Source organism: Myotis yumanensis, unplaced genomic scaffold (genome assembly GCF_028538775.1).
Source record: "Myotis yumanensis isolate MYYU_CA2020_CCGP unplaced genomic scaffold, mMyoYum1.0.hap1 SCAF_40, whole genome shotgun sequence".
NCBI classification, from domain to species: Eukaryota; Metazoa; Chordata; class Mammalia; order Chiroptera; family Vespertilionidae; genus Myotis; species Myotis yumanensis.
This window is the reverse complement of record NW_027223791.1, coordinates 89,809-108,362: the sequence shown is the minus strand read 5'-3', so window position 1 is coordinate 108,362 and position 18,554 is coordinate 89,809. Positions and strand designations below refer to the sequence as shown.

General features: G+C 54.8%; 1 pseudogene; it reads left to right on the top strand.

The window, feature by feature from the left end:
• The first annotated feature begins 13,244 nt into the window (after positions 1–13,244).
• LOC139000882 (E3 ubiquitin-protein ligase RBBP6 pseudogene) lies at positions 13,245–17,417 on the top strand (annotated as a pseudogene).
• The last annotated feature ends 1,137 nt before the right edge of the window (positions 17,418–18,554 follow it).

The following is an 18,554-nucleotide window of genomic DNA, read 5'->3' as shown; positions in this document are numbered from 1 at the left end:
CCTCGGATGGAGCTCCAGTTGGAGTTGGAGTGGGAGTTGGAGTTGGACTTGGAGCTGGATCTAGATCTGGAGCTGGATCTCGAGTTGGGGCTCGATCTGGATTTGGGGCTGGAGCTGGAGCTGGAGCTGGACCTTGATTTGGAGCTTGATCTGGATCTCGAGCTGGACCTGGAGCTTGATTTCGAGCTGGATCGGGATCTGGGGCTGGAGCTGGAGTTTGAGCTGGAGCAGGTGCAGTGGGGACCGTGCCCTGGACGCCTTGGGCAGGGTCGCAGCAGGCCTGGCTGTAGCTGGCGGCGCTTGGATCTCTTGCTGGGAGGACTTGCAAGGCTCTGTGAGGAGGGAGGCTGCTGAAACCAAGGCCCCCGTGGTGTATGGAGGTGGCAGGGAGCACAGGTGTGGTGCAGAGCCAGGGCCACCTAGGAGCACAAAGCCGGCTGAGAACACAGGACCCGCTGGTAGCACAGGACCAGCCCGGAACACAGGGCCAACAGGAAGCCCAGGGCCTGCGGGGAGCTCAGAGACTGCTGGGAACACAGGACCCACTGTGAGCACAGGACTGGCCCGGAACCCAGGGACAGTGGGGAGCCCAGGGCCTGTGGGGAGATCTGAGCCTGCTGAGAACACAGTGCCAGCAGGGAACACTGGCTCCTCAGGGCGCACAGGAATGGCGGGCAGCACAGGGCAGACAGCCAGCAAAGGGCCCCCCTGGGACGCAGGGCCTGCAGGTGAGGGCACAGGCGAGGGCTGAGGAACACAGGCTGCCAGTTCCTGGGGTGCAGCCTGGGCTCCCTGGCCTTGCTGCTTGCGCAGTAGTTGCAACCTTTGCTCTTTGGACCTGCGTTTCTTGAGCCACACCCTCACTTGGTCCTCCTGCAGGTTCAGACTGGCCGCCATGGTCTCGAGTTCCTCATAGGTCTCGTAGGGTTTCCCCTCAAAGAATTCCTCCAGGACCCGCAGGTGTTGTGCGCTGAACACAGTGCGAGGCCGCTGCCACCGCCACAGCCGCGTCCACTTCCTCGGGGGGCTTGGGGACAACCGGGAGTTGGTGTGAAACACCGGATCTTGCATCATGGATGCTCCTGGGCCCTCTGCGCTTGAGGCTCTGGCCACCAGCGCTGCGAGTGCTGCCTTAAATACCTGGTAGGCACTCGCCACCAAGCGGTCTCAACCAATGGGGCTCGAGGAAGCGCTGTGCTCAGGCCCCGCCCTTTGTGCAGGTGAGTGCATGCTCTTTCGGGCGCCTGTGCCTAGGGGTGGGGTGGGGTGGGGGTGGGACGGGCGGGGCCCTAAGGGAGGCTCAATCATTGATTAGTCCCTTGACCGAGCAACTGCCTGCGCGTGTCTTAGGGCCTGGCAGACATAGTTGGCCAGACAGCCGTGTCCCTGCCCTCAAGAAGACTCCGGAGTGTGCTGTTCCCAAGGGGGCTTTGATTAGGATCCACGTGAGAGACGATGACCTGCATGATGGAATGCCAAGGGAAACCACACTGTGATATCTCCTTGCTAGATTCAGCACGCCATCTGAACTGCCTCTTCCCGAGTCACAGTGTCTTCTCCCCTAACTGGACATGATGTCGTCTTCCTGGGAGCACATTGGTCTCCACGACAGTTGACGGCCCTGACGTCCACAAGGGATAACCCAACCGACTCCTTGGTTTGTAAATAGGGACTGGAGGTCCCCTGCTCCATGATGTCTAAAAGAGAAACAGGGTGTGTAACGAACCACACACACACACACACACACATGCAAAAAAAAAAAGTGTCAAGAACTCTGTCTCCTGGCCCCACTTAGCAGAGCCATAGAATGTTGTCCCACCAAGATTTTATCCGTGAGAGCCCTTCATGCAGAGGCGCGGAGAGCTCTCATTCTCACGGCATTGTGGGGGCAGGGGTAGGGTTCTGGACATGTTCTGAAGTCGTCCAGGTCAGGGTGGGCTCCTCGGGTGGGGTCGGGGTGGGCATGGACTGAGGGATTCTGAGAGGGGCACTGAGGCTGCCGAAGGACCACAAGGAGGGGCACCTTTGGAGGGTGAGTTCCTAAGGGCTTTTAGTGCCCCTTAGGGTGGGGATGGCCTTGCCTGTGAGAGAGGGATTAGGCAGGAACCTACAGGTGGAGCCCAAACTACAGTCATTTCAAGGAACATCAGACTCCACTCTCCTCTCAGGGACCTGAGCTTTGTGGCACAACCATCATGCCAAACATGATCTGACATGATCAGAAATGACACCCAATCACAAGCACGACATATTGTGCAGAATTTTATTAGTATGGGATAAAAAGTATATGCAGCGGAATTTAATAAATCATTTCATACAGCATAATACATAAAATAAAATAAGTAAAATAACCACCCCCCTCCCCAACAAGACGTGATGCGTCTTCCCGGTGTTCAGTGATGCCGCCATAGAGAAGGGGGTGAATCCTCCGAGTCCAGGGAATGCGATGGGAAAAGCACCAGGAAGCCGCGAGTCGCAGATGTGCACACTCTGAAAGTTCACCCAGCCCTGCGGGCGCCAGAGCACGCTGCCAGGAGGAGCGTGGAGGCTGGCCTGGGTCCTTGGGAAGGTTGTGGGCAGCAGCTCTCCAGTGGGTCCCGCACCAGCAGCAGCTATTGTGCTCCCAGCGCTGTGACCTGGCAGCGAGGTCACGTGCGCCCTAATGGGCTCGGCCTGGACCAGGGATGCAGCAGCCCAGGCCGGCCCGCCACCACGCGCATGCGCAGTGGCCACCGAAGGGTGTTGGCGGGAGGGGGGCGGGGTGCAGAACCCAGGCCACCTCCCCAGGGTGGATGCTTAGAGGTTCGCCAACTCTGCAGGCGAGCAACTGGCGGCGGAGACGCACTGACTGGCGCTCCTGGAACCCGCGTGGGCGCACACCCTGGTCCCCTCTGGTCCCGCGGCATCTGCAGGACTTGGCGGGGACACACTCCCGCGGAGATCCAGGAACTGGAAGAGGTCCAGGTCAGTCACAGAGTCGTATGCTGTCAGCCACCAAGGCGTACCAGGGCCTGGGGGAGGACAAGTGCTCCTCTGCGGAGCAATAGGGTGAGAGCAGGTCTGTGGCATCAGGTTCTGGAGAGAAATGCCCGGCTTCATCGGGGCCTTGAGGCGAGACTGTGGCCTCGGATGGAGCCAGAGCAGGAGCGGGAGCAGGTGCAGGGGGGCCCGTGCCCTGGACGCCTTGCGCAGCATCACAGCAGGCTTGGCTGTAGCTCGAGGCGCTGGCATCTGCTGATGCGAAGACCTGCAAGGGTCTGTGCAGAGGGAGGCTGCGGAAAGCCAGGCCCCTGTGGTGCACGGGGGCAGCGGGGAGCACAGGGCTGGTGGGGAGCACAGGGCCAGCGAGGAGCCCAAAGTCGGCAGGGAGCACTGGACCCGCCAGGAGCACAGGACGGGCTGGGAACACACGACCCCCGGCAGCACAGGACCAGGGCCTATGGGGAGCACAGAGCCGGCTGGGAACACAGGACCCGCAAGCAGCACAGGACTGGCCGGGGACACGGGGCCAGCGGCGAGGCCAGGGCCTGCGGGGAACACTGGTTCCTCAGGGCGCACAGGAATGGCTGGCAGCACAGGGCTGGCAGGGAGCAAAGGGTCCTCCTGGGACGCAGGGCCTGCAGGGGAGGGCACAGGTGCGGGCTGAGGGGCGCAGGCTGCCAGTTCCCGGGGCACAGCCTGGGCTCCCTGGCCTTGCTGCTTGCGCAGTCGCTGCAACCTTTGCTCTTTGGCCCTGCGGTTCTTGAGCCACACCCTCACTTGGGAGTCCTGCAGGTTCAGCCTGGCCGCCAGGGTCTCGCGTTCCTCATAGGTCCCGTAGGGTTTCCCCTCAAAGAATTCCTCCAGGACCCGCAGCTGTTGTGCGCTGAACACCGTGCACGGCCGCCGCTAGCGCCATAGCCCAGTCCTCTTCCTCGGGGGGTTTGGGGACAACCGGGAGCCAGTGGGAAACCCGGGGTCTTGCATCCTGGATGCTCCTGGGCCCTCTGTGCTTGAGGCTCTGGCCAACAGCCCTGCGAGTGCCGCCTTAAATACCTGGTAGGCACTCGCCACCCAGCAGTCCCAACCAATGGGGATCCAGGCAGCGCTGCGCTCAGGCCCAGCCCCTTGTGCAGGTGAGTGCATGCTCTTTCGCGAGCCTGTGCCTAGGGGTGGGGTGGGGTGGGGTGGGGGTGGGGCGGGCGGGGCCCTCTGGGAGGCGCAATCATTGATTAGTCCTTTGACCAAGCAGCTGCCCGCACCTGTCCTAGGGCCTGGCAGACATAGTTGGCCAGACAGCCGTGGCCCTGCCCTCAAGAGGACTCGGGAGTGTGCTGTTTCCAAGGGGGCTTTGATTAGAATCCACGAGAGAGACGATGACCTGCGTGATGGAATGCCAAGGGAAACCACACTGTGAGATCTCCTTGCTAGCTTCAGCTCGCCATCTGAACTGCCTCTTCCCGTCTCACGGTGTCTTCTCCCCGAACTGGACATGATTTCTGTTTCCTGGGAGCACGTTGGTCTCCACGACAGTTGACGGCCCTGACGTCCACAAGGGATAACCCAACCGACTCCTTGGTTTGTAAATAGGGACTGGAGGCCCCCTGCTCCATGATGTCTAAAAGAGAAACAGGGTGTGTAACGAACCACACACACACACACACACACACACACACACACAAAGTGTCTAGAACTCTGTCTCCTGGCCCCACTTAGCAGAGCCGTAGAATGATGTCCCACCAAGATTTTTTTCCATGAGAGCCCTTCATATGCCCGAATGAACTTGCCTGAGAAGGGTCGCGTCATGCAGAGGCGGGGAGAGCTCTCTTTCTCATGGCATGGTGGGCGCAGGGCTAGGGTTCTGGACATGTTCTGAAGTCGTCCAGGTGAAGGAGGGCTCCTCGGATGGGGTTTGGGTGGGCAGGGGTTCTGTGAGGGATTCTGAGTGGGGCACTGAGGCTGCCGAAGGACCACAAGGGCGGGGCACCTTTGGAGGGTGAATCCCTTCGGGTTTTTAGTGCCCCTTAGGCTGGGGATGACTTTGACTGTGAGAGAGGGATTAGGCAGGGACCTAGAGGTGGAGCCCAAACTACAGTCATTTCAAGGAACATCAGACTCCACTCTCCTCTCCGGGACCTGAGCTTTGTGGCACAACCATGATGCCAAACATGATCTGACATGATCAGAAATGAAACCCAATCCCAAGCACGACATATTGTGCAGAATTTTATTAGTATGAGATAAAAAGAATATGCAGCGGAATTTAATGAATCATTTCATACAGCATAATACATAAAATAAAATAAAATGAAATAAAATAAAATAAAATAAAATAATTAAAATGCCCCCAGCTCCCAACAAGACGTAATGCGTCTTCCCGCTGTTCAATGATGCCGCCGCGGGAAGGGGGTGAATCCTCCGAGTCCAGGGAATGCGATGGGAAAAGCACCAGGTTCCTGGGAGTCCCGGATGTGCACACTCCGAAAGTTCGCCCAGTCCTGTGCGCGCCAGATCACGCTGCCAGGAGGAGCGTGGATGTTGGGCTGGGTCCTTGGGCAGGTTGTGGGCAGCAGCTCTTCAGTGGGTCCCGCACCATTATCGGCTACTGCGCTCCCAGCGCTGGGAACCGGCAACGAGGTCACGTGCGCCCTGATGGGCTCAGCCTGGCCAGCCCATGCAGCAGCCCAGACCCTCCGCCACGCGCATGGGAACTGGCCACCAAAGCGTGCTGGCGGGAGGGAGCCGTGGTGCAGAGCCCAGGCCTCCTCCCCAGGTTGGAGGCTTAGAGGTTCGCTGACTCTGCAGGAGAGAAACTGGCAGCGGAGACGCTGTGACCTGCGCTCCTCGCACCCGCGTGGGCGCACACCCTGGTCCCCTTTGGTCCTGCGGCATCTGCAGGACTTGGCAGGGACACACTCCCTGGGAGATCCAGGAACTGGAATAGGTCCACGTCGCTGTCACCCACAAAGTCGTACCAGGGCCTAGGGGAGGAGAAGGGCTCCTCCGATAAGCAATAGGCTGAGAGCAGGTCTGTGAAATCAAGGACTGAAGAGAAATTCCCGGCGTTGTGGGGTCCCTGTGGCGAGTGTGTGGCCTCGGATGGAGCTCCAGTTCGAGTTGGACTTGGAGTTGGAGCTGGATCTAGAGCTGGAGTTGGAGCTGCAGCTGAAGAAGGAGCTGGATCTAGATGTGGAGCTGGATCTGCAGCTGGAGCTGGATCTGGAGCTGGATCTGGGTCTGGGGCTGGAGCTGGACCTGGATCTGGATCTGGAGCTGGAGCTGGGGCTGGGGCTGGGACTGGGGCTGGAGCTGGAGCAGTGGCAGGGGTGACCATGCCCTGGACGCCTTGCACAGTGTCGTAGCAGGCCTGGCTGTAGCTGGAGGCACTGGGATCGGCTGCTGCGAAGACTTGCAAGGGCCTGTGAGGAGGGAGGCTGCCGAAACCAAGGCCCCCGTGGTGTACAGTGGCGGCAGGGAGCACAAGGCTGGCGGGGAGCACAGGGCCAGTGAGGAGCACAAAGCCGGCCGGGAGCACAGGACCCGGCGGGAGCACAGGACCGGCCGGGAACACAGGGCCAGCGGGGAGCCCAGGGCCTGCGGGGACACTGCGCTGGCTGGGAACACAAGGCCAGCAGGGAACACTGGCTCCTCAGGGCACACAGGAATGGCGGGCAGCACAGGGCTGGCAGGGAGCAAAGGGCCCTCCTGGGATGCAGGGCTTGCAGGTGAGGGCACAGAGGCAGGCTGAGGGGCGCAGACTGCCAGTTGCTGGGGCGCAGCCTGGGCTCCCTGGCCTTGCTGATTGCGCAGTCGCTGCAACCTTTGCTCTTTGGCCCTGCGGTTCTTGAGCCACACCCTCACTTGGGCCTCAGGCAGGTTCAGCCTGGCCGCCAGGGTCTCGAGTTCCTCATAGGTCCCATAGGGTTTCCCCTCAAAGAATTCCTCCAGGACCCACAGCTGTTGTGCGCTGAACACCGTGCACGGCCGCCGCTAGCGCCACAGCCCAGTCCTCTTCCTCGGGGGGTTTGGGGACAACCGGGAGCCAGTGGGAAACCCGGGGTCTTGCATCCTGGATGCTCCTGGGCCCTCTGTGCTTGAGGCTCTGGCCAACAGCCCTGCGAGTGCCGCCTTAAATACCTGGTAGGCACTAATGGGGCTCGAGGCAGCGCTGCCTTCAGGCCCCGCAGCTTGTACAGGTGTGTGTGGGTGTGGGCGCGCACGTGCCTGCGTGCCTGCGTGGTTTTTCGCTCGCTGGTGGGGTGTGTAGGGGTGGGGTGGGGTAGTGGGGGTGCGGGCGGGGCCCTCGGGGAGGCGCAATCATTGATTAGTCCTTTGACCCAGCAGTTGTCCGCGGCTGTCCTAGGGCCTGTCAGACATATGTGGCTAGACAGCCGTGGCCCTGCCCTCAAGAGGACTTGGGAGTGTGCTGTTCCCCAGGGGACTTTTATGAGAATCCATGTTAGAGACGATGACCTGCGTGATGGAATGCCAAAGGAAACCACACTGTGATATCTCCTTGCTAGATACAGCTCGCCATCTGAGCTGCCTCTTTCCGAGTCAGGGTGGCTTCTCCCCTAACTGGACATGATGTCGTTTTCCTGGGAGCACGTTGGTCTCCACGACAGTTGCCGGCCGTGACGTCCACAATGGATAACCCAACCAACTCCTTGGTTTGTAAATAGGGACTGGAGGCCCCCTGCTCCATGATGTCTAAGAAAAAAATAGGGTGTGTAAAGATCCAAAAAAATAATTTAAAAAAGAAATGTTTAGAACTCTGTCTCCTGGCCCCACCAAGATTTTTCCTTGCGAGCCCTTGATATGCCTGAGTGAACTTTCCTGAGCAGGGTCGTGTCATGCAGAGGCACCTAGCACCTGAGGCAGAAGAGCTAGGCTGTGTCTTTAGCATATCGTGTTGAAGAAAACATAGACAGAGGGAGCTGCCATGTTTCCAAGCAGCCATTGGGGAAAGGGCTGTGTGAACCTGAATGTATGTGTTCAAAACTGCATAACGAAAATCACACACCAACACTTTGCTTCTTTCGCAACAGATTATATTGTTCAAAGATGGGCAAGCATTGCTGAAATGAAAGATGAATTTCTTACAAAATTGTACATTCAAAGTTGCCAGATCACCCTAGCTTGCCGCAATGGATGTCACAGTTCTATAAACAACTTTCATTTCCACAGACATTTCATTACTTTCTTAGCTGTGTGTTCTAGGGCTCTTTACAAATGTTCACACAGGCAGATGCAAACACACACACACACACACACACACACACACACACACACCACACTCCCCCAGCAAACATGCCCTCATATTTTCTAATATAAAAACAACTATGTATGTGTGTTTCCATTTGGGATTGCTGTATCCTTGGTGTGGGATATTTTAGGTTGAGTAAGAAGTATGTGATCAGCGAATGCCTCGCCTTTCAGACACAGTGGTTTGTACTCTGTGAATGGTCACGTACATGACCAGTGTTGTTTGATGAATGAAAGGTTTCACATGATTTTACCCTGCATCATTTCACTCGAGTGAATAATGTATAAACAATGTTGGTCTTTCACGATTCCCTCTCCTTTGTTGACCTCCGTCATGTTTTCTCGGGGAAGGACCATGACTTGAGGATATTCCACATAGGTGACATGCCTAGGGCTCTTCTCCCGTGTAGGGACTCTGGTGTCTGACGAGATTCGCATGTTGACTAAATGTATTCCCACACTGACCCGCATTCACATGGGCTGTCTCTGGTGTGTGTTATGTGGGAACGTGTCTTCAGCTCAGACTTTTGAAGGAAAGCTTTCCCACACATGGGACATACATGTGGTTTCTGTCCCGTGTGCATTCTCCAGTGCTGATTCAGGCCAGAGCTTTGAATAGTGACATTCATAGCATTGCTTGCCCAGATGGACTCAATCGTGCTTTTCTGTGGTAAGATCTTTGATTGAGAGCTCTGTCACATAGGGGACATTCATGTGGTTACTCTCCTGTGTGGATGACCTCACGCTGTCTAAGGACAGAACTCTGACGGTAGGCTTGCCCACACTCACCGCACTCATAAGGCTTCTTTCCGTTGTGCATTTCATTGTGGTTTCTAAGCCCAGATCATTGCAGAAAGCCTTTCCCTCCTAGGTGACATTCACATGGTTTCTCTCTAGGGTCCATCATGTTCTGCCCTCTGAGGTTGAAAGCATTCCTGAAGGGAATACCATGGTCACACTGTGGTGTGCATGTCATTGTGTCTACTAAGGTAATCCTCTAGTCCAGGTGACTTTTTGCACTGTTGGCTGACATCGGGTGTCTTTCTTACATGAACTGAGGAATGTGGAGACACGGCTGATCTATGAGTAAATTCATCACTCCTATCAGCCCTTGGCAGCCTTCCTCTAGAAGCTGCAGAGATCTCTCATTCTCACGGCATGGTGGGGGCAGGGGTAGGGTCCTGGACATGTTCTGAAGTCGTCCAGGTCAGGGTGGGCTCCTCGGGTGGGGTCGGGGTGGGCAGGGACTGAGGGATTCTGAGAGGGGCACTGAGGCTGCCGAAGGACCACAAGGGCGGGGCACCTTTGGAGGGTGAATCCCTAAGGGTTTTTAATGCCCCTTAGGGTGGGGATGACCTTGACTGTGAGAGGGGGATTAGGCAGGGACCTAGAGGTGGAGCCCAAACTACAATCATTTCAAGGAACATCAGACTCCACTCTCCTGTCAGGGACCTGAACTTTGTGGCACAACCATGATGCCAAACATGATCTGACATGGTCAGAAATGAAACCCAATCACAAGCACGACATATTGTGCAGAATTTTATTAGTATGGGATAAAAAGTATATGCAGCGGTATTTAATAAATCATATCATACAGCATAATACATAAAATAAAATGAAATAAAATAAAATAATTAAAATGCCGCCCACCCCCCAACAAGACGTGATGCGTCTTCCCGGTGTTCATTGATGCCGCTGCGAGAAGGGGGTGAATCCTCCGAGTCCAGGGATTGCGATGGGAAAAGCAGCAGCAAGCCGCTAGTCGCGGATGTGCACACTCCGAAAGTTGGCCCAGTCCTGCGGGCGCCAGAGCACCCTGCCAGGAGGAGCGTGGAGGCTGTGCTTGGTCCTTGGGAGGTTGTGGGCGCAGCTCTCTAGTGCGTCCCACACCAGCAGCGGCTACTGGGCTCCCAGCGCTGGGAACCGGCAGCGAGGTCACGTGTGCTGATAGACACGCATCCCAGGCCGGTACCGAGTGTCAACAGAGGCTGGGTGACTACAAACTGAGGATCTGGAGGCTTCGGCCGCAGAGGTGGTGCGGCGGCACTCAGGCCCTTGCCCGCGGAGGTAACTGGCGTCCATGCAGGCGCACATGCCGCCATTCAAAGCGAAACATCTCGGCGGAGGATTTGGATGCCCAGCAGCACGGTTACAACTCGATTAGGGGCCCCAAGTGGTTGGACTTCAAGCAGGACGCTTCCAGCACGATGAGGGTCACCCAGCAGTTGGACGCCTAAAAGGACGCTTACAACTCGATGAGGGACACCAAAAGGATGAACTCCCACCTGGGCGCTTACCATGCCATGAGGGACACCAAAATGTTGGACACCCAGAAGGACGCTTACAGCTCCATGAGGGACACCGAGAAGTTGGACTCCCAGCTGGACGCTGACGGCACGATGAAGGACACCGAGGACTTGGACGGCCAGAAGGACGCCGAGGAGATGGACGCCCTGCTGGACGATGACGATGCGATGATGGACACCAGCTAAAGCACCAGCAAGTCAGTGTGCGCGAGGATGGCCAGGGACCAGGGGCCAATGATGGAGTTGTTTCTTCTGTTTGGAAATAGGATTTAAAACTCCTAGAAAGATTTTTCGTTAACTTTTATTGTATTCAATAACTCTGAAAAAGACCTGTTTTGTGCCGAGTCATTTTCAGGATTCATTTTACCGGTTGCTGTTTTCACCTTGGCCATAATCACCCGAAATGGTGTGGGAAAAACAAACAAACAAACAAACAAACAAACAAAATAACTCGTTCCCTCTGATAAAGAACAACAACAAAATACCCTCCTCAGAAAAAAAAGTTGACCCCGCCTTTCCAATTTTTGAGGCTTTGGCAAGCCCAGGTGGCCAGGCCTGGACTTGGTCTCTGGGAGGGGGCTTGACCATCCATCCACAGAGTTAGCGGGGTGGGGGGGGGGTTAGGGGTGGGGGGTAGGGGGTGGGCGTGGGCGGGGTGTTTATCATATGGACAGGCCAGGACGTCATCTTTGGCTTTGGATTACAGAATTTGGGTGGACTGGAGCAGGGGCCTAAGAGCCCGTCCCGCCCTCTGCTGGTCTAGAAGTGTCAATGCAAGGCCCCCTCCTGCAACCTCCTGTGGGGAAAGCACGGACAGGTGACTGGACTTCCCCATTTCTGGCTAGACCCGAGGCGGGAAGGACGTTCAGGGGGCGTTGTCTTTGAGAAGGCAGGGGCTGAAGGGTGTTCATGGATGGCGACGGACCGTTCAAAGCAAGGAGTGTCTGTGCGTGACTGGGGATATACACGCACAGTTGCACACGCTCGGGCGCACACACAAACTCCCACACCCACACCCACACCCACACACCTATCCCTTCCGCCTCCAACCCCCCCCCCATTTCCCGCCTCCCGCGTCCCCCCGCCACACACACACACACACACACACACACACACACACACGGGAGCACAAGGTCTCGCTAACAAGATATCTGCCGAGTGATGCAAGCCTAGGAGATTTTCCGTGGCTTTGTTTCCTTTTGGCCAGGCCTGGGCCCACCGGAGCCTGTCTAAGTATGTATTGTCCCCTCTTCCACAGAGAAAAAATGACGATGCCATCCTGTAAGGCGTGGAGACGGAGCCCTGCGGGCCTTCTTGGGCACCTGCCCTGTCTCCCAAGTCCTCCCCCAAGCCCCATGAATCACTTCGGCGGGCCTGTGGCGCCCTCTCCTGGTCCTGCAGCGCCAATGCAAGCCTCCTCCCCTCAACTTGAGGCCCAACCTGTGACATCAGTTCTGGGGGCGGCTGATTGGTCGAGCGGGCGGCTGCTTTGGCTCCTCCCACCGGCTCAGGGCTATAAAAGAAAGCAGGGCCTTCTTTGCAGAGCTTCTGAGCCCTAGGCTTGTGGTCTTGGTCGTCGTCCTCGTTCTCTAAAGGAGCTTTCAGGAGAGAAGTCTCGCCAAGACCCGGTCCCGGGACATAGAAGCCGCTAGGACACCTGGCTAGAACTTAGCTAAGCTGCTGATCACCGAACGCGGTCTGCGTGTCATTTCTTCTTCACCGACTCTGGTCTTCTCGCGGTGCCCAGGTCACCCCAAACCACGAAGAGGGCCCCAGGGAGGTGCGGAGGCACTACAGACCCCTGTCCCCGCTGGGTCACTCGGACCTGGAACGTGTGGACTCACCGCCGCTGACTGCACCACCCGCTGGACCTGAGCTTGAGCGAGGGGGATCCGGCCTGGGTGATGCCGTGCCCTTTGGCAGAGCCCCGGGCCCTCCCGCCCTGGCCCGCCCTCCTGCACATTAAGTGATTCTGGGTTTGGGGACTGGATTGCGGTTATCACGCCCCTGCTGTGGGGAGGGGGTGTTCAACCCAAGGCCTTCGTCCCTTCGGTGTCTTGCGAGTTTTCTGTGTATGCCCATATTTTTCTCTTCAGTTCATAAGTATACCTATACTGAACGTGTCCACGTGTCCTCGCCCAACCTGAGGAGTCCTTTGGCACCATGTCCTGTGTGCATTATAAATTCGCTTCCACACTTAACTATGCCATCTTCACCTTTGATGGGCGGCACATCTCCCTCTGCAACCTAAAGATGCAGATTATGGGGAGAGAGAAGCTGAAGGCTGCCAAGTGCGACCTGCAGATCATCAACCACAGAACGCGGAAGAGTACACTGATGATAATGCTCTGATTCCTAAGAATCCGTCTTTCATTGTTAGAAGAATTCCTATTGGAGGTGTGAAATCTACAAGCCTGACGGACGTTATACGTCGAACTGATCCAGTGATGGGAACTTCAAAAGTCACTGACGACTCTTCTGCACCTAAGTCTCTGGCCCAGCTTACAAAGACTGCCAATCTGGCTGAAGCCAATGCTTCTGAAAAAGATAAAATTAAAGCCATGATGTGTCAGTCTGGCTGTACATAGGACCCCATCAATTACATGAAGAAACCTCTAGGTCCACCACCTCCCTCTTACACCTGTTTCCGCTGTGGTAGACCTGGCCATTATATTAAGAATTGCCCAACCAATGGGGACAAAAACTTCGAATCTCGTCCTAGGATTAAAAAGAGCACGGGAATCCCCCGAAGTTTCATGATGGAAGTGACAGGTCCTACCATGAAAGGTGCAAAGCTCACCAGCACCGGAACATAGGCAATAGCGACTATAGAGGCAGAGGCATATGCAATTGGGAAGAAAGAAAAGCCACCTTTCTTCCCAGAGTAGCCCTCTTCATCCTCTGAAAAGGACGACCCAATTCCAGACGAGTTGCTCTGTCTCATCTGCAAAGACATCGGGACCGATGCCGCTATCATTCCCTGCTGTGCGAAAGCTACTGTGATGAGTGTATAGGAACAGGGCTCTCCGAATCAGAGTACCATACATGCCCAACGTGTCATCAACATGATGTCTCTCCTGATGCTTTAGTTGCCAATTAAGCCTTGTGACAGGCTGTTAATAACTTCAAAAATGGAACTGGTGGTTATACTACAGGACGACGGAAACTGTTACCCCCACCACCAACGCCAATACCGCCTTGGAGACCACTCCTTCAGCAGAATCTACAGCCTCTGATGAGATCTCCAATATCAAGACAGCAAGATCCTCCGATGATTCCATTGGCGTCTAAATTAGGCCACCCTGCTCCTTCTATACCTTCTTTCACTTCTAATCTGTCTTCCTTAGCCCCTGCTGCGCCTGGAAATTCATCTACCCCAGTGCCTGTACCCGATGTAACTGCAACGGTCTCCATATCAGTCCACTCGAAAAAACCAGATGGGCCTTTCCGGGATTCGGATCATAAAATATTGCCGGCCACAGCCCTCACCTTCGAACATTCAAAGGGAACCTCTTCAATAGCAATAACTTCCCTTGTGGAGGAGAAAGGTTACCAGGTGCCTGTGCTCAGAAATCCATCTTTGCTTGGACAGTCACCACCTGCTGGGTATAGCTTCCCTTCCCCGAGGGTTACCTGAAGTGCCAGCCAACTTATCCACACCTTGGGTATCATCAGGAGGGCAGACTGCTCACTCAGATACCATCCCAACAACACAAGCACCACTTCTGTCCAGGGAAGAATTCTACAGAGAGCAGCGACGGCTAAAAGAAGAGTATCAATATCCCTACAGTGTTTTCGCATACTCCAGGAGTCCTTCTGCCAATTTATCAGCACCTTGGGTATCATCAGGAGTGCAGACTGCTCACTCAAATACCATCCCAGCAGCACAAGCACCACTTCTGTCCAGGGAAGAATTCTATAGAGAGCAGCGACAGCTACAAGAAAAGTCTAAGTCTAAATATTCCCACAGTGGTTCCTCATACTTCAGAAATCCTTCTGCTTACGCTAAATCAAGAAGTGGTTCAGGGCGCTCATGTTCTCATTCTCTATCACCTAGCCACTCACACTCTCCTTCCTATTCGAATCACTGCCATGCCCCAGAAGAGGCAGAGGCAAGAGTCAAAATTACCGCCTAGATCTAGATCTCATGGATATCGTGGTCGATCTAGGTCAAGGTCACCACTATATAGGCGACATCCTTTGCGATCAAGGTCACCTCAAGCATTTAGGGGACAGTTTCCAAATAAACGCACTGTACCACAAGGGGAAACAGAACGTGAATATTTTAAGAGATACAGAGATGTTCCACCACCCTATGACAGAAAAGCTTATGATGGGAGGAGTGTTGACTTTAGAGACCCATTTGTAAAAGAGCATTACCGAGAATGGGAGAGGAAATACAGGGAGTGGTACTAAAAACGCTACAAAGGTTATGCTGCTGGAGCACAGCCTCGACCGTCAGCAAATGGAGAGAACTTTTCTCCAGAGGGCTTTCTACCACTTCATGTCACGAATTCTCCCCTTACAAGGGGCCGCAGAGAAGATGATTCGGGTGGGAAAAGTCGTAGAAGTGGAAACATAGGTGGTAGCAACCATCCAGAAAACCTTTCAACAAGAGACAGGCACGATCGGAAGGACAGTACAAAGTCAAAAGGGAAGGAGAGGGACAGTGCTGCAGGAGAGGGTCCTGGAAGTAAACATACGGAACTTTGAAGGTGGAAGAAAGTGAAGGCTTTCTAAACCCAGAGTTGTTGGAACCTTCTAGAAAATCAAGAGAACCTACAAGTCCAGTGATGAGATGCCTCCCAGGGCCTCTGGTTTGGGTGGGAGTGGGAATCCAGCTGCACCCCTTCTCCAACTCCAGGGCTGCACCTCCGGGGATGCTGGGCCTCTCCCACCACTGGGTGCTGACTGCCGGAGCAGGCCCAGCCTTGCCTTCTGCAGCGCTCCGTGCAGAACCCCTAAACCTAAAATTAACAACCCCATCCCTAACCCTAACTACCCTCACCATCACCCTAACCCAAACCTGACCATGACCTGACCCTGACACTTATGTTTACCCTGACCCTGACCCTAGATCTGACCCTAACCCTGACCCACTATCCTCTATGCCCTGGCGTTCACCACATGGGTTTCCCCCCAGAAGGCCCCGCGGGCGGACTGGCAGTGAAAGGGGGAATGGAGATTTTCTGTGTGTGTGTGTGTGTGTGTGTGTGTGTGTGTCCGTGTGTGAAAAGGGGGTGTGGGTGGCGATTGGGTGTGCCTGTGGACTGGGTAGATGTACCCAGAACACTATTTGTTGACCTGGACCCTTGAAACCCTGGGAACTCTGAAAGCCTAAACGAGGCGAGTACTCCAGGGACAACAATGGGGCATTCATTTTCTGTTTGTTGTTGTTGCTGTTGTTTTTGCAATGGAATGTATTGGGGGAGACATCGGTTAATAAAATGAAATGGAATGCCATAGGATAAAATGGAAGGTGTAAATACATAAGAAGCTTTGCATTGTGGATGAAAAGGGGCCACATGCTCACCTGACCCACTCCCGGGAGGCCTGGCCTGGGTTTGGAAACTCAGACACCTAAAGTGATCACCCAGGATGTTCTGAAAATAAAAAGACTTTTAAAAGTAGAAAACAGTGTATAGTGAGTGTGTAGTCACACCCTGGGCCAGATATCTTCCCTGAGAGAGATCATCTTTGACCTTACTGGTATCTGAGCCTATTATCTTTCTATGCCTCTAGGATCACATGTCTTTGGACTCATGAAGGCCACGGTAACAAGTCACTTTCCTTTTTCCAGTGCCCTCAGCGCCCCCCCCCCCCCCCGCCAGGATCCCAGGGTAAAGACGAAAAATTCTATCGTTGTTAGTTTTGTATTTTTTTTTAAATCAAGGGACACATGAATAAACAAGTGGAAAATCAATTTTCTCTCACTCTACCTCTCCCTTTCCCTCTCTCTCTTCCTCTCCCTCTCCAAATCCCTCTCCCTCCCCTCTATCTCTCCCTCTCCCTTCCAATCTCTTTTTAAACAACAACAACAAAATGGCCCTAGCCAGTTTGGATCTATGGATAGAATGTCAGCCTGTGGATCACGAAGCCTCCCGGGTTTGATTCTGGTCAAGGGCACATGCCTCAGTTGAGGGCTAGATCCCCAGTGTGGGGTGTGCAGGAGGTAGTTGACCGGGGATCCTCTCTCATCGTGAATGTACTATCACTCTCTCCCTCTCCCTTCCTCTCTGAAATCAATAAAGATATATTTTAAAATGCACACACACACACACACACACACACACACCAACCGCACAAAGATGTTAATCCATCTCCGTGTAGTAAAACATACACTTGTGCAATGTTTTGTACTTGCATTTTCTGCTATCCAAACGCGGAAGTTAAAACGGGGGATGTGGGGCGGCAGGGAGAGGATTAAAGAGAGGGATTGACCTTTGCCTTTTCAAAATGGCGGCTGCCGCCCTAACTGGTTTGGCTAAGTGGAAAGAGCACCATCCTGCCGACTAAAGGGTCCCAGGTTCGATTCTGGTCAAGGGCATGTACCTTGGTTGTGGGCATATCCCCAGTAGGAGGTGTGCGGGAGGCAGCTGATTGTGGTTTCTCTATCTTTGAGGTTTCTAATTCTCTATCATTCTTCCTTCCACTCTAGAAAAAAAATCAATAAAATATATTTATAAAACAAAATGGCGGCTGCCAAGTTACTGGGGCCAAAGTGGCGGGAAGTATGCCAGGGTCATCCACATCACAGGACAGTACATGAACACTAAGGTAGAGATCCACCTCATGGGCCGCATCCACCTGCCAGATGGTGAGATCTTCTGCAACTTCAATGAGCTCTCCAGCGTGGTCCAGTAGATTGGAGAGCAGGTGATCTGGGAGAAGCAGCAGCAGCAGCAGCAGCAGCAGCAGCAGCAGCAAGAACACGGGACTGGGAGGAAAAAATGGCGGAGGCTTAGACGGACGTGTTGGTGCTTTATCCCGGAGCAGATAGGGGCGAGCAGCTGAAACGGGTAACAATCAGTCCGATCAAGCTGGGGAGGTTCAGCTGAGAGACAGTCTGCAGCCAGGAAAGACAGAGAACTCCTAAAAAATGCGGATGGTTAGAGATTGAGGCTGTAACCTCCCCCTGGGCGCCAGCGCAGCGGTGACCGCTACTAACCCGGCGGCTACTAACCCGGAGGCAACGACTCGCAAGCAACGCGACTGTAAGAGCCCAGAGGAGACCGGCACCCCTCCACGGAAAGGTTAGACTTACCCCAAAGGTGCGGTTTGCAGTTCAGGTTGGAGCGAGGAACGCGCGCACACATGCGCGGGCGCAGGGGGAAATCTACCCCCTCCAAAATCCGCGCCCATAGAGGCCAGCGTGACCCGCAAGTGGGGAGGGCTCCCGCAGGGCTGCTGCCAGACGGTAACACTATAAATGAGCCCATAGTTGGACTGGATGCAAAAGGGCAGCCTCAGAGTTTCCCTGATAGCCAGCTACTTGTCACCAGGGGCTTGAGCGCGCGCAGACACTCCACTCAGACACCCCGTGCAGTTCTGGAGGGTGGAACCCTGTAAGTTCGAACAGCTTCCCAGGCTCTTGTTTGCACACTTCCTCTTACTTCTGTGAGATTGATTGTTGGCCCAGTGCATGTGATTGCCCAGTTGGGGTCACTAGCAGAGCTTGTAGGGGAAGATTGTTTTTGGGGAGCCTGGGAAACAGAGCTGGGAGTGGGGCCTGGGGAACCAACTCTGGGCGGAGCTGGTTCAGGTACAATAGAGAGCTTCTGGACAGAGAGAACTTTTAGCCTCAGAGGTCAATCCAGACACACTGCCACCCAGAGGCAGAGCCACGAACTGACTCTTCTGTAAATACAGATAAGGCAATAAGGGGATTGTACGGCCGGCCTTAAAATCAGGAATGTGGCTTACACCACGGAGGAACAGTGTAACAGAGGAAAATTCAACATTCTCCTGAATTCCGGGCGTGCCAATAAGAAGAGTAGAAGA